This window comes from Symphalangus syndactylus, chromosome 9 (assembly GCF_028878055.3).
Source record: "Symphalangus syndactylus isolate Jambi chromosome 9, NHGRI_mSymSyn1-v2.1_pri, whole genome shotgun sequence".
In the NCBI taxonomy this organism is placed as follows: domain Eukaryota; kingdom Metazoa; phylum Chordata; class Mammalia; order Primates; family Hylobatidae; genus Symphalangus; species Symphalangus syndactylus.
This window is the reverse complement of record NC_072431.2, coordinates 8,636,705-8,653,965: the sequence shown is the minus strand read 5'-3', so window position 1 is coordinate 8,653,965 and position 17,261 is coordinate 8,636,705.

Sequence of the window (17,261 nt, the reverse complement as noted above, 5' to 3'; positions counted from 1 at the left end):
GACTGAGTTAGTTAGTTTGAAAGATCAGCTCTTCGAGCTCTGAAATTTTTGCTGAAATTCTTCTGTTTAGTCCAGTCTATTAATAAAGCATTCAATTGTGTTTGAAATTCCTCAAGTGAGTTTTTCAATTCCAGAAGCTCTGATTCATTTCTTTTTAAGATGTTTATCTCTTCCTTTATTTGCTGGATTTATTTAGAAGTTCCTTGGTGTTGACTTTAAAACTTGTCTTGGTCTCTTTCAGCTTCTTTGCAATTCATGGTTTGAGTTCTTTATCTGTTATTTCTGAATTTCTCTTTTGGTTAGGGACCATTGCTGGAGAGCTAGTGTGATCCTTTGGTGATATCACTACAATCATACTTTTTATGGTGCCAGAATTCTTGTGCCGGTTTCCTCTCATCTGGAGACACTGGTACTTCTGATTTTTGTAATTTTTGTTTGGATAGGATTTTAAATTTTTTTTAATAATATTATTATTTTTTCTTTTACTTGCCCTTTCACCATTCCCTCTCCAGGTGGTGTGACTGTAGAAAATACCGGGTAGGGTACTTCGGCGTTGCTTCTATAGCCCTATGAACATCTTTGAGCAGGTTTTATATTTATTAGGCTGTGCAATTCAATCTGTAAGCCAGTAGGTTGCACTTATAGGTAAGAGACAGTTGCAGCCAATGTAACTAGACATACACACTTGACTTTTGTTTACTGGGAGAAGCTCTCTATTGCCTCAGTCAGTCAGTGGGCTGATCCATGGAGTGTACAGTGGTCTGAGCTACCCGCTCATCCCTTGGGTGGGGCAGGAGGGGCATAAGATGGGCCAGACATGGCAGGTACCCCAATGGCATGCACACACACCAGTGCACAGTGAGTATCCAGTAAGCAGTGACAAAGCACCCAGAGGTGTCCCTATGCATGGAGATGGAAAAAATCCTTGACTCCAAGGTCTTAGAACAAGCAATGGGAGCAGCTTAAACTCTGAGTCCAGGATAGTGTGATTCAGATGCCTTGAGATTTGCCTATGCATTTAATATAGATGGCCATTCTGCAACACAATCTCTGAGGAGGAAAGGTGGGGCAGCCCAGGCTTGAAATCCAGGCAAACAGGTGTTCTGACTGCTTGAGTATGAAGCAGAGAGGGCTCTGCTGCATTACAATCTGTTCAGGAAAAGTGGGGCAGCTCAGACTGCCAATACGGGCAAGGAGGTGATTTGAATGCCTGGAGATCTGCCTGGACTTTGAGTGGAGAAGCCCTTGCCCTGCACCAGATTCTCTTCACAGGAAGAGTGGAATGGCTCAGGCTGCTGAACCAGGGAAGTAGGTGCTCTGAATGCCTGCAGATCTGCCTGGGCATGAAACAGAGAGGGCCCCACTGCACCACAATCTATGCACAGAAGATGGGCCAGACATGGAAGAGGGGGGCAGATTAGGCTTCTGATCAAGGTGAGCAAGTTCTCCAACTACCTGGAGATCTGCCTGGATGTAAAGCAGGAAGGGCCCCCTTGCACCAATATCTCTGTACACAAAGAGTGGGGCACCTCAGGTTACTATTTTTGTTTCATCCAAACAAAAATAATGCCTAAGGCAGGCATTTAAAAGAACTGAAAAATAAGAGAGAGAAGGATAAACCCCAATAACAGAGAAATAGAATAGCTTTTCTACACAGAACTTGTAAATAAACTTGACAAACATCAGATAGTCTCTGTAATCACATGATTCTGTTTTCTGCTCATTGAAGAGAATGTCCTGCCCCTACTTTCTAAATTAGCAAGCTGTTCCTTGTTATTTCAAATTCTATCACCTGATTTTTCTCTATATTTGTTGTTGGTGCTTATCCTCACCTAACATACTCCACATTCACTTGTTAACTTATTGTTATTAACTACAACATAGTAATTATTAATTTATTGTCACTAGACTCTGAGCTTCATGGAACAGGTAGTTTTTCTGCTGTACTATCTTCAAAGCCTAGAACAGATATTGGCATAAAATAGTAGCTCAATCAATATTTAAAGAATAATTAACCCAATGAAATAATTCATGCATCAGTCTAGAGCAGGAGTTGGAAAATGACAGCCTGGCTCCAGCTTTTGTAAATAAAGTTCTATGGGAACACAGCCATATTCATTTACATATTGTCTATGGCCACTTTCTCACAACAACAACAAATTGGAGTAATTATGATAGACCATATGGCCCACAGAGCTGACAATATTTACTATCTGAACCTTTACAGAGTAAGCGTTCTGTTTGAGAGTCCTAGCACATAAAAAGTCAGAATTTATCATTATAATTCTCATTTTCTAAAAATATCATAGATGCAGACTTTTAACTATTTTTACTTTTCACTACATGTATATATACTTACGTATTTTTTGATATTTTTCTGAATGCCACATAAATGATATCATAACTTCTGTTCTTCTCTGATGATATAAATTAATTTTCCCCATGCCTGTTAACTCTTCTTAAGGGGAAGAGCTGTAAGCTAAAAAACAAAACTGCGTAAAATTTCCTAGAAATATGTCTCCAAATTTAGATATAGAAGATGTTTTATTATAGTTAAAGCACTGCCATTAACTAGATGTGTAACTTTACATAGTGTAATTACCTAGAAGGACATATTTTCTTGCCTGAAAAATGTGTTAATTTTTAAGATGTTTCTGGCTCTAAAATTCTTATATTAATGATTATCCATATAAACATTGAGGATATAAATTTTGAGGACAAACAAGAAAGTAGTTCAGTTAAAACAGTTCAATTTATTTGTTCTCAAAAAATTGTAAAACTGAGAAAAAACAAAAGGCATATATTGGTTTAATATTCTTTCTGTATCTAGCTGACAGAAAGAATGTGACAAAGAACTAGCCAGGACTGGGATTATAGTTATCGAACTGGACTGATGGAGTCTTGACATTGTATAAATTAAGACTGAATAACTCAGATTTCTGTATTGTACTGTGAAGTACTGTGATTGATTCATCTTGAACTACAAGAGTCATCTTATTTCATTTTTGAAAGTATGTTAAGGAAGTTTGGGGTTCTTGTTATTCTAACAAACAGAATGTCCATTTCCATTTTCAGTTACTTATTCCGTGGAAGGAATGTGAATGGTATTCACAGTGAAGAACGAGATTCCTCCTCTTTTTGTCTGAAGACAGTTTAGGGTGAAGCACGAAAATTCTTATTAATCAGAATTGATTTACCCCTGCCAGGCGAAAGGTGGCTAGGTGTGGGGTCTGTAACCTGAGGCAAGGTTGAAGCAGTGGTCACTCTTAATAGAAATCATTATCTATTTGTCTTTCTTCCCCAAGTTTTCCTCAAAATCTTATTAACTGTTACAAATTTATATAACTTGTTTTTGACAGAAGAAGCTACTTATCCTTCTGGGGTGCTAAACACTCTCCCCAAGACTAGAGAATCAGCTGCATTCACCCACAGAAAAAAAAAAGCTTTGTCAGCAGACTTGCTAGCTGGAAAAAGCTGTCATTTTTTCTGTTACACTGTTAGAGAGTGGAGAGTAAGAAACCTGGATCAAATCCTGGTTCTATCAATCATTTCTTTTAACTATGGCCAAAGTAGTGGCCAATTCAGTTTCTTCATATGTAAAGTTAAAATAATAATTATACTTGTTTCATAAGGTTGTAACGTATTAGAAGACATTATTATAAAAATTACATAGCCTAGTGCCTAGACAAGGCAAGTGCTCAATAACTAAGGTATATATCTTTCCAGTCATTATGACATTTTCTGTAGGCAATGATTTGTGAGTTAGGGATATAATATTCAAGAAACATGAAGAAAAACTCTATGGAGTCAGATACGAGACAGCAAACAAGTTTGGCCTGAAAAGAGGGAAGATAAAGCTATAGACAATCAGACATAGAAGAGGGCAAGCAAGTGGAACCTAGCAAAATGGTCTTAAGTATCCAAAACTTGGAAAAAATCAGCAGCACCATTTTGGAAGGCCATAGGAGAGGCCACAAATTTTAAGAAATGAGATGTGTTTGACTTTAGATAATGATATAATGGGGTGTTCAAAAAGTGAAGTGAAGATACAGTGGAGTTTAGAAAATTGCCATTTCAAAAGGATAAAGGGAGCAGTGTTTAAAATTTGGCAATGCAGCAGTCAGAATAGTGTCCAATTCTTAGCTTTGCCAATTACTAAATGTACAACCATGGATAAGTTAAATTCTCTAAGACATAATTTTCTCACCTGTACAAATGGAAATGATATAATAATATATATGATAAGTTTGTTGGGAAGAGAGTCAATGAAATAAAAAGTAAAACTTGTTGGTACTGAACTAGTACTCAACAAACAGCCACCATGATAATATTATAATTTTAATAATTATATATTACTCTTATTATCAGTTGTTATTTTCAGTATATTAAGTTTGAGAAGGATACATTTAGTAGGTTATTATGTAAGGAATATGAGGCTCAGAAACATACAAATCAGAGAGATTATATATGACCTCAGGGACTTATCTGATTGTGTAAATGACAAAGAGATAAAACAGAGTTCAAATATTAGCTTGAGAGTTTCAAATATAACCCTGGTTACTTAAAAAAAATCCTAAAAGTTGATCATAAATATAAATGTAAACCCTAAGGCCATGAAAACTTTTAGAAGAAAATGGAATAGAAAATCATGGAAACTTAGGATAGGCAAAAAGTTTCTTAAAACTCAAAAAGCATGAAACACAAAATACAAAAATTATTGCTCTATGGTACCTACCCAAATGAGTTGAAAACTTTGGTCCTCACAAAAACCTGCATATGAATATTCACAGATTTATTTATAATTGCCAATCTTAGAATCAACCAAGATGTTTTTCAGTGGGCGAATGAGTAAACTATAAGACATCCAGAAAATAGAATATTATTCAGTAGTAAAGAGAAATAAGCGATCAAGCTATGAAAAGCAAAACGAGCCAATTTAACAAGCTTACATACTATATAGTTCCAACTATTCTGGCAAAGGCAAAACTATGGAGACAGCAAAAAGGTAGAATGGAGAGTGATGACTAGGCAATGCACAGAAGATTTACTCTGTGCAGTAAAAATATTCTGTATGACATTATGATAGTAAACACATGGGACTGGGCATTTGTTCAAACCTACAGAAGGTACAACACCAAGAGTAAACCCTAAACTATGGACTTCGTGTGATTATGATGTAGATGTACATTCATCAGTTGTAATAAATGTACCACTCTGGTTGGGGAAGTAGGCAATGTGTGTGTACATATATATACATATATACATATATATGTGTGTATATATATATACGTATATACATATATGTATATACAATATATATACTATATATACACACATATATACTATATATACATATAAACATTTCATATATATATTCATATATAGATATACACTATATATACATATGTATATATGTATATATAGTGTATATATAATATATATGAAATACACTATATATACATATATACATATATATGTGTATATATATACATACATATATACTATATACATATATACACACATATATGTATATATATACACTATATACATATACACACATATATGTATATATACACTATATACATATACACACATATATGTATATATATACATATATACATAAATATATACATATATACACTATATATAATATATTTCTACATCTGTATAGCTCTCTCTCTCTATATATATATATATAGTGTATTTCAAAGGGAAAATTCTTAGTTTTGATAAAGTCCAATATATGAATTTTCAAGACATTACTCTTTAAGAGCAGTTTTAGGTTCACAGCAAAATTGAGAGAAAGTAACAGAGATTTCCTATGTATTCCCTTCTCAATTTTGCTGTGAACCTAAAACTGCTCTTAAAGAGTAATGTCTTGAAAATTCTATATTGGACTTTATCAAAACTAAGAATTTTCCCTTTGAAATACACCATTAAGAAAATGAAAAGGCAGGGCACATATTAGAAGAAAACATCTCACATCTATCAATGAACTTTTATGCATAATATGTAAAAACTCTTACAACTCATAATAAGACAAACACATAATAAAAGATAGGTAAAATATTTGAAGACACACTTCCCAAAAGAAGATATATGAATTACCAAAAGTATATGAAAACATTTTCAACAACATTGGTAATCAAGGAAATGTAAGATAAAATCATAATGAGACACTACTTCTTTAGAATGACTAAAATAAAACAAGACTATGCCAGGTGTTGGTGAAGATATGGAGGAACTAAAACTGGAATTGATAGGACTGTAAAGTGGTACAATCAGTTTGAAAGAGAGTTTGGCATTTTCTTAGGAAAATAAATATAAACCTACCATACAATCTATTCTGCTTCTAGGGATTTACCAAAAAGAGACAATGACATATGTCCACACAAAGACTGTATTTGCATGTTCATAGATGCTTTACTTTTAAGAACTTCAAACTGGAAACAACCCATATGTGCACCAGCAAGTGAATGGGCAAGCAAACTTTGGTATATCCATAAAATGGAATAATACTTTTCAATAGAAAAGTATAAACTACTCATATATTTAACAACATAAATGAAACTTGAAATAATTATTATTAAGTGATAGAAACTAGAGCAAAAATTAAAATGCACTGTGTCAGTTGAAGATGGCCAAATAGGAACAGCTCCGGTCTACAGTTCCCAGCGTAAGTGATGCAGAAGACGGGTGATTTCTGCATTTCCATCTGAGGTACTGGGTTCATCTCACTAGGGAGTGCCAAACAGTGGGTGCAGGACAGTCGGTGCAGCGCACCGTGTGCGAGCCGAGCCAAAGCAGGGCGAGGCATTGCCTCACTCGGGAAGCGCAAGGGGTCAGGGAGTTCCCTTTCCTAGACAAAGAAAGGGGTGACCGACGGCACCTGCACAGCAGTCTGAGATCAAACTGCAAGACAGCAGTGAGGCTGTGGGAGGGGCGCCCACCATTGCCCAGGCTTGCTTAGGTAAACAAAGCAGCCAGGAAGCTCGAACTGGGTGGAGCCCATCACAGATCAAGGAGGCCTGTCTGCCTGCCTCTGTAGGCTCCACCTCTGGGGGCAGGGCACAGACAAACAAAAAGTCACCAGTAACCTCTGCAGACTTAAATGTCCCTGTCTAACAGCTTTGAAGAGAGTAGTGGTTCTCCCAGCACGCACCTGGAGATCTGAGAATGGGCAGACTGCCTCCTCAAGTGGGTCCCTGACCCCCGAGCAGCCTAACTGGGAGGCACCCCCCAGTAGGGACAGACTGAAACCTCACTCGGCCAGGTACTCCTCTGAGACAAAACTTCCAGAGGAACTATCAGACAGCTGAATTTGTGGTTCACGAAAATCCGCTGTTCTGTAGCCACAGCTACTGACACCCAGGCAAACAGGGTCTGGAGTGGACCTGCAGCTGAGGGTCCTGTCTGGTAAACTAACAAAAAGAAAGGACACCCACACCAAAAACCCATCTGTACATCACCATCATCAAAGACCAAAAGTAGAAAAAAACTACAAAGATGGGGAGAAAACAGAGCAGAAAAACTGGAAATTCTAAAAAGCAGAGCACCTCTCCGCCTCCAAAGGAACGTAGTTCCTCACCAGCAACGGAACAAAGCTGGACAGTGCATGACTTTGACAAGTTGAGAGAAGAAGGCTTCAGATGATCAAACTACTCCGAGCTACAGGAGGAAATTCAAAACAATGGCAAAGAAGTTAAAAACTTTGAAAAAAAATTAGATGAATGTATAACTAAAATAACGAATGTAGAGAAGTGCTTAAAGGAGCTGATGGAGCTGAAAGCCAAGTTTTGAGAACTACGTGAAGAATACAGAAGCCTCAGTAGCCAATGCGATCAACTGGAAGAAAGGATATCAGTGATGGAAGATGAAATGAATGAAGTGAAGCGAGAAGGGAAGTCTAGAGAAAAAAGAATAAAAAGAAACGAACAAAGCCTCCAAGAAATATGGACTATGTGAAAAGGCCAAACCTACGTCTGATTGGTGTACCTGAAAGTGACAGGGAGAATGGAACCAAGTTGGAAAACACTCTGCAAGATATTATCCAGGAGAACTTCCCCAATCTAGCAAGGCAGGCCAACATTCAGATTCAGGAAATACAGAGACCGCCACAAAGATACCCCTCGAGAAGAGCAACTCCAAGACACATAATTGTCAGATTCACCAAAGTTGAAATGAAGGAAAAAATGCTAAGGGCAGCCAGAGAGAAAGGTCGGGTTACCCACAAAGGGAAGCCCATCAGACTAACAGCTGATCTCTCAGGAGAAACTCTACAAGCCAGAAGAGAGTGGGGGCCCATATTCAACATTCTTAAAGAAAAGAATTTTCAACCCAGAATTTCATATCCAGCCAAACTAAGCTTCATAAGTGAAGGAGAAATAAAATACTTTACAGAAAAGCAAATGCTGAGAGACTCTGTCACCACCAGGCCTGCCCTAAAAGAGCTCCTGAAGGAAGCACTAAACATGGAAAGGAACAACCGGTACCAGCCACTGCAAAAACATGCCAAATTGTAAAGACTGTTGAGGCTAGGAAGAAACTGCATCAACTAATGAGCAAAATAACCAGCTAACATCATAATGACAGGATCAAATTCACACATAACAATATTAACTTTAAATGTAAATGGGCTAAATGCTCCAATTAAAAGACACAGATTGGCAAACTGGATAAGGAGTCAAGACCCATCAGTGTGCTGTATTCAGGAAACCCATCTCACGTGCAGAGACACACATAGACTCAAAATAAAGGGATGGAGGAAAATCTATCAAGCAAATGGAAAACAAAAAAAGGCAGGGGTTGCAGTCCTAGTCTCTGATAAAACAGATTTTAAACCAGCAAAGATCAAAAGAGACAAAGAAGGCCATTACATAAATGGTAAAGGGATCAATTCAACAAGAAGAACTAACTATCCTAAATATATATGCACCCAACACAGGAGCACCCAGATTCACAAAGCAAGTCCTGAGTGACCTACAAAGAGACTTAGACTCCCACACAATAATAATGGGAGATTTTAACACCCCACTGTCAACATTAGACAGACCAATGAGACAGAAAGTTAACAAGGATACCCAGGAATTGAACTCAGTTCTGCACCAAGCAGACCTAATAGACATCTACAGAACTCTCCACCCCAAATCAACAGAATATACATTTTTTTCAGCACCACACCACACCTATTCCAAAATTGACCACATAGTTGGAAGTAAAGCTCTCCTCAGCAAATGTAAAAGAACAGAAATTATAACAAACTATCTCTCAGATCACAGTGCAATCAAACTGGAACTCAGGGTTAAGAAACTCACTCAAAACCGCTCCATAAAATACTGGCAAACAGAATCCAGCAGCACATCAAAAAGCTTATCCACCATGATCAAGTGGGCTTCATCCCTGGGATGCTAGGCTGGTTCAACATATGCAAATCAATAAATGTAATCCAGCATATAAACAGAACCAAAGACAAAAGCCACATGATTATCTCAATAGATGCAGAAAAGGCCTTTGACAAAATTCAACAACCCTTCATGCTAAAAACTCTCAATAAATTAGGTACGGATGGGAGGTATCTCAAAATAATAAGAGCCATCCATGACAGACCCACAGCCAATATCATACTGAATGGGCAAAAACTGGAAGCATTCCCTTTGAAAACTGGCACAAGACAGGGATGCCCTCTCTCACCACTCCTATTCAACATAGTGTTGGAAGTTCTGGCCAGGGCAATCAGACAGGAGAAGGAAATAAAAGGTATTCAATTAGGAAAAGAGAAAGTCAAATTGTCCCTGTTTGCAGATGACATGATTGTATATCTAGAAAACCCCATTGTCTCAGCCCAAAATCTCCTTAAGCTGATTGATAAGCAACTTCAGCAAAGTCTCAGGTACAAAATCAATATACAAAAATCACAAGCATTCTTGTACACCAATAACAGACAGAGAGCCAAATCATGAGTGAACTCCCATTCACAATTGCTTCAAAGAGAATAAAATACCTAGGAATCCAACTTACAAGGGACGTGAAGGACCTCTTCAAGGAGAACTACAAACCACTGCTCAATGAAATAAAAGAGGATACAAACAAATGGAAGAACATTCCATGCTCATGGATTAGAAGAATCAATATCATGAAAATGGCCATACTGCCCAAGATAATTTATAGATTCAATGCCATCCCCATCAAGCTACCAATGACTTTCTTCACAGAATTGGAAAAAACTACTTTAAAGTTCATATGGAACCAAAAAAGAGCCCGCATTGCCAAGTCAATCCTAAGCCAAAAGAACAAACCTGGAGGCATCATGCTACCTGACTTCAAACTATACTACAAGGCTACAAAACAGCATGGTACTGGTACCACAACAGAGACATAGATCAATGGAACAGAACAGAGCCCTCAGAAATAATGCTGCATATCTACAACTATCTGATCTTTGACAAACCTGACAAAAACAAGCAATGGGATAAGGATTCCCTATTTAATAAATGGTGCTGGGAAAACTGGCTAGCCATATGTAGAAAGCTGAAACTGGATCCCTTCCTTACACCTTATACAAAAATTAATTCAAGATGGATTAAAGACTTGCATGTTAGACCTAAAACCATAAAAACCCTAGAAGAAAACCTAGGCAATACCATTCAGGACATAGGCATGGGCAAGGACTTCATGTCTAAAACACCAAAAGCAATGGCAACAAAAGCCAAAATTGACAAATGGGATCTCATTAAACTAAAGAGCTTCTGCACAGCAAAAGAAACTACCATCAGAGTGAACAGGCAACCTACAGAATGGGAGAACATTTTCGCCACCTACTCATCTGACAAAGGGCTAATATCCAGAATCTACAATGAACTCAAAAAATTTACGAGAAAAAAAAAACCCCATCAAAAAGTGGGCGAAGGACATGAACAGACACTTCTGAAAAGAAGATATTTATGCAGCCAAATAGCACATGAAAAAATGCTCATCATCACTGGCCATCAGAGAAATGCAAATTAAAACCACAATGAGATACCATCTCATACCAGTTAGAATGGTGATCATTAGAAAGTCAGGAAACAACAGGTGCTGGAGAGGATGTGGAGAAATAGGAACATTTTACACTGTTGGTGGGACTGTAAACTAGTTCAACCATTGTGGAAGTCAGTGTGGCAATTCCTCAGGGATCTAGAACTAGAAATACCATTTGACCCAGCCATCCCATTACTGGGTATATACCTAAAGGGCTATGTATCATGCTGCTATAAAGACACATGCACACGTATGTTTATTGTGGCACTATTCACAATAGCAAAGAGTTGGAACCACCCCAAATGTCCAACAACGATAGACTGGATTAAGAAAACATGGCACATATACACCATGGAATATTATGCAGCCATAAAAAAGGATGAGTTCATGTCCTTTGTAGGGACATGGATGAAACTGGAAACCATCATTCTCAGTAAACTATCACAAGGACAAAAAACCAAACACCGCATGTTGTCACTCATAGGTGGGAATTGAACAATGAGAACTCATGGACACAGGAAGGGGAACATCACACTCCGGGGACTGTTGTGGGGTGGGGGGAGGGGGGAAGGACAGCATTAGGAGATATACCTAATGCTAAATGACGAGTTAATGGGTGCAGCACACCAACATGGCACATGGATACATATGTAACAAACCTGCATATTGTGCACATGTACCCTAAAACTTAAAGTATAATAATAATAATTATAAATTATTTAGCTAGCAAAAAAAATTAAAATGTACTGTGTCATCCCATTTATATAAAATTCTACAAAATGTAAACCAGTTTATAGCCACAGAAAACAAATCACCATTTGCCCTGGAACTGGCGTGGAAAAAGACAGGTCAGGAGTGCTTACAAATGGGGATATGAAAACCTGTGGCGTTAATTGCAGTAATGGTTTTATGAGTTTGTATTAGTCCATTCTCACACTGCTATAAAGGATACTACCTGAGGCTGGGTAATTTATAAAGGAAAGAAGTTTAATTGACTCGTAGTTCTGCATTACTGGGGAGGCCTCAGAAAACTTACAATCATGGTGGAAGGTGAAAGGGGAAGCAGGCACCTTCTTCACAAGGCAGCAGGAGAAAGTGAGTGCAAGCAGAGAAAATGCCAGATGCTTATAAAACCATCAGATCTCACTATCAGGAAAATAGCATGGGAGAAACCACCCCCATAATCCAATCACTGGTCCCCTTTGACAGGTAGGGATTACAATTCAAGATGAGAGAAGAGATTTGGGTGGGGACACAGAACCAAACCATATCTGAGTCCATAAGTATAAAACTCCTCAACAAATTATGGTGCTTAAGTATGTGTAGTTTACTGCATTTCAGTTATATCCCAGTAAAGTTTAAAATAAACTTTAGAATTAAAATAATGCAGTGAGAGTCCACTGGACGCTCAGTGATACTGGTATCATTGGCCTATTCAGTAAGAGCTGAGTTTGACATGTGCAAAACCTCCAAGATAAATTGATGTTCAGATACCTTGAATTATCAGTAGCCTATTCTCTAGTTGCTTTTGTGTGCAGTCTTCGTATTCTGAATTTTTTAAAAGAAGATATTTAGTTGTTTTGTAATCAGAAAAAACATGTTGTCTTCAAGACATAGAAGTTTTCAGTTGTTGCCCCTTTTAGAATATATCATCTACCTTTTTAGAAATTGCTAGAAGAAAAGTATTTCTTATATATTTTGAAAGGAATAAGACTAAAATATTTATGAGAGGAATTTCCCATAGAAGTCCTCGCCGATCTTAGAAAATTGCTTTATTTTCCTTCCTCCCACCACAGAAAATGGGCAGAAAAGTGTAATTTATAGTTTCTTCTTTCGTGATAATATTGTATACTCCTCATAATTTATGTTCAAATAAATAATGCAAGATTTTTAAGTGTTTTCCTAAATTTTTGATTGCGTTTGTAAAAATATCTGCCTATACAATAGTAATAACTAGAAACATACCTTAAGAAGAATCTTTCCGTGCCATTCATTGAGAAGTCTACGTCAATGTTGGTAGATTCCCGGAGAGCAGTGGCATGCAGGAAAATCTTTGTGAGCAGCCAGGAAACTAACTGAAGAACAGTTGAAATCAGCTATAGCCACTGAGAATATGAAATCCAACATAAAAAAGTAAAAAAAAAAATGATATCTCAGCAAAAACAAACTCTACTAACCGGCATTTGCTGACATTTTCTTAGATAAATACCGTGAAGTATTAATCAGTATGTACTCAGTTGGATTTGGCTGATTAGAAGCTTTCCTATTGTTTATGTGAAGTCTTATAATCTAGGTTTTTAGTGAGAACAGGTTATAAGGTATTTCTCTATAATTTTAAATATGCGTGGCATTGTTTATGCATCAGAAAATGGCATCTTGCAGTGGTTAAGAATTTTTTTAAATATTTGCAGGTCTTATTTAACACACACACGTTTTAGCCTCAGTCAGAACTCTTTAATCAAATATTTTTGGGGGCTATTAAGGTTTTAAACATAGTAACTAATACATACATTTAAAGAAAAATAACCACATCATTTGATAAAAGCTATCCCCTAGTTAACAAAAACTCACCATATGAAATGTCCCCATAATATTTTTCACTTTAAGCTACCTGAAGCTTGACAATAAAACTTTAAGATTTCACCAATAAGCAAAGTTCTTGTGACCAGGCTAAAAAGTGAAACATAGTTTCTGTCTGTGGTTAATTAATTGAAGTGAATAATATCCCTAGTCTGTAGGTGCTTTGTTTCTCCCAATAGAACATTGTACATACAACTTACAGAGCTTCAGAATAATTCACAACCACATTCACAACAATTCACAGCATTCACAACAATGCCCATGAAACCATTTTAGTTTTTATTTGTCTAGAAAGGGTCTTACTGTTTGTTAGAGGATATGTGAAATTAATGGATGTCATTGGAACTATGTAGAGTCCTGTATTTGGGCATGTGTATCAATCAAAGAAGCAGAAATCATTCACTTTAAAGTCTTAGAAATAGAGGATTTTTAATGAAGGTAAATGACTACACTGAAGATGGAAGAGCTAAGGGACCAAACAAACCTAAAATTATGAATAATAGGAGGTACTACTCTTGCTAGTGCTGTAGGGACAAAAAGCAGATTTTGCTATCAGAGCTGAAAAATTGGAGCCATTTGGCAGAGTTGAGGTGCAGGAAGAGATGCTAGGTGCCACAGCAGATGGTGGGATACCTAAGTTGCTCCCCTACTCTTACCCCTCCCAGTTTCCACGGGAGCTTCCTACTGGTGAACTTCCCACAAATCCAGAAGGCAGTTTCCTGTTAGCAGTGTAGGGCATTGGTAGAGAACAAACCTGAAAGCAAAACAGGTAGTCTATTTAGCCAGCACGCACGTGAGAAATGAAGTTACTACACATAGATGAGGAGAAAAAAGTAATAAGAATCATAGCATTTGGCTTATATAAATCATATTATGGTATGAATTCTCTTAAGTACTACAGAAGCATCGCAAGCATTGGAAGGGATCAGTGAAGAACAAGTTACATTATATACTGCCTCTTTTCTCTGTAACAGGGGTGGCATTAGAAATTAAGCATTACACAACGGCTGGGTTTGGATACCAAATAATCACAATCAGCCTGGGGAAAAAAATAAGATTTCTCAATGAGAAATTGTTATCATAACTAATTCTGATAAAGTTTGAGATAAGTTGGCCTTATAAAGGGCTTGGCTCCCGTTTTTGCAGGCTGTACAAGAAACTATGGGGTAAGCATCTGTTTCTCGGGCTTCAGAAAGCTTCCACTTACGGCACAAGGTGAAAGGGAGTAGGGATCATATGGCAATAGAGGAAGAACATGTGGAGAGAGGTCTCAGGCACTTTATAAGAATCAGTTCTCCTGGGAACTAATAAAGTGAGAACGTACTCTGCCTCCAGGAGCCAAACACCTCCCATTAGGCCCCACCTCTAACATTTAGGATCAAAATTTAACATGAGATTTGGAAGGGACAAATGTCCAAACTATCTCACTTACCAAACTTAAATGTGTGCTGAAATTAAAGAGACAAATTAACTTTCCACTTAAAATATCTAGAAAATTATTTAATATTTCATGATTCTTTAGCTAGAAATTAACATGATTCATTTTTATTATGTACTTTTTCATATTCTCTTAAAGTGTATTCCTGAAAAAAGTGACAAACCTTGTTCAAAATAGTGATATATTTAAAATATCTTTTAGTAAATTAGAGACCACTTAATTTTGGCCAACGTTTATAAATTGCTTTGAAATAAAACTACACTTTTCAGGCATAGTGTCTTGGGAAGATTCACAGTTCACAGAATAAATTTCTATTCTCTTCTATTAGCTATCTCTAGAAAAGCAATATTTTCACTATGGAATAAGTAAAATGACACATCATTCACCTAGTAATATTATATTAAGGAATATTTTAATGTATTCAGAAAGTTTTTTTATTTAAAAATCATTAGTTTTATTTTAGGATGTCATCTCTGAAAAGTAAACAGTTGCATTTATTTGCCTATGGATAAAACAATCCAATCATCAGCTCTTTCAATTATAGGCTAACAAACATGAAGCTATTTGGAGAAAATACTTTCAAAATTTTTCTTCTTGGGTCTAAATAATCGGGGTTGTTTGTTTTATTACAACGTAGGTTTAGTCTTCCCTTCCACAGATGATGGGCGTGGCCTTCCACTTTTTGCCTGAATGTTTCAGTTCCATCTCTATTCAGCATGTGTTCCGGAAAATGGAGGAAGTTAGTTTTTCTATATAAGTTAAGGCTTGCAAATTAGTGGCCTACAGTTGTGCTGTATGGCCCACACGCAGTGCAGAGGAAAAAATAATCTTTGATTCAAAGTTAGAAACTTGAGAATTCACACACACACACACACACACACACACACACACACACACACACACACACTCTGTCTCTCTCTCTCTCTCTCTCTCTCTCACACACACACACACACACACAGAGAGTATACTGCCTGCTAATTTTGAAAAGTCAGACTCGGTTATCCTGTGCCCATATTCCTCATATCAACAATCCACTGCTTCTTTGGATTTTATACTGGGCATGCTTTTTCCATTTCACCAAAGTCACTATCACCTTATCATTGGGTTTTCTCATTCAATGAAATGGGTCAGATATAAGGAGACATTTATATTACCTGCATGCATGATACCCGTATGCATTTGAATTTGCTATCCATGCCATGAGACAAGATTAGATTGTGACTCCAGTGTCCTCCAAGCTGATTCTAGGATTCTTCTATTTTATAAAAATGGAGCTCTTAATATTGTTTTTTTGTAACTTTCATTTTAAGTTCAAGGGTACATGTACAGGTTTATTACTTAAGTAAACCTGTGTCATGGGAGTTTGTTGTACAGATTATTTCATCACCCAAGTATTAAGCATAGTACCCATTAGTTATTTTTCCTAATCCTCTCCCTCCTCCTACTCTCCACCCTTCAATAGGCTCCAGTGTGTGTTGCTCCCCTCTATATGTCCAATGTTTCATCATTTAGCGCCCACTTATAAGTAAGTGAGAAAATGCAGTATTTGGTTTTCTGTTCCTACTTAATTTGCTAAAGATAATGCCCACCTGCCCCATCCATTTTCCTGCACAGGAACTTTTTTGTTCTTTTTTATGGCTGCATAGTGCTCCATGGCGTATATGTACCACACTTTCTTTATCTGGTTTATCATTGATGGGCATTTGGGTTGATTCTATGTCTTTGCTATTGTGAATAGTGCTGCAATGAATATATACGTGTTTGTGTCTTTATAATAGAACAATTTATATTCCTCTGGGTATATACCAAGTAATGAGACTGCTGGTTCAAATGGCATTTCTGTCTTTAGGTCTTTGAGGAATCACCACACTGTCTTCCACAATTATTGAATAACACTCCCACCAACACTGTATAAGCATTCCTTTTTCTCCACAACCTCACCAACATCTGTTATTTTTGGACATTTTAATAAAAGCCATTCTGACTGGTATGAAATGGTATTTCATTGTGGTTTTTATTTGCATTTCTCCAATGACCAGTGATTTGAGCATTTTTTCATATGATTGTTGGCCACATGTATGCCTTCTTTAGAAGTGTCTTATCTGTGTTCTTTGCCCAGTTTTTAATGAGTTTTTTTTTCATGTAAATTTGTTTAACTTCCTTATAGATGCTGGATGTTAGACCTTTGTCAGATGCATAGTTTGCAAAAATCTTCTCCCATTCTATA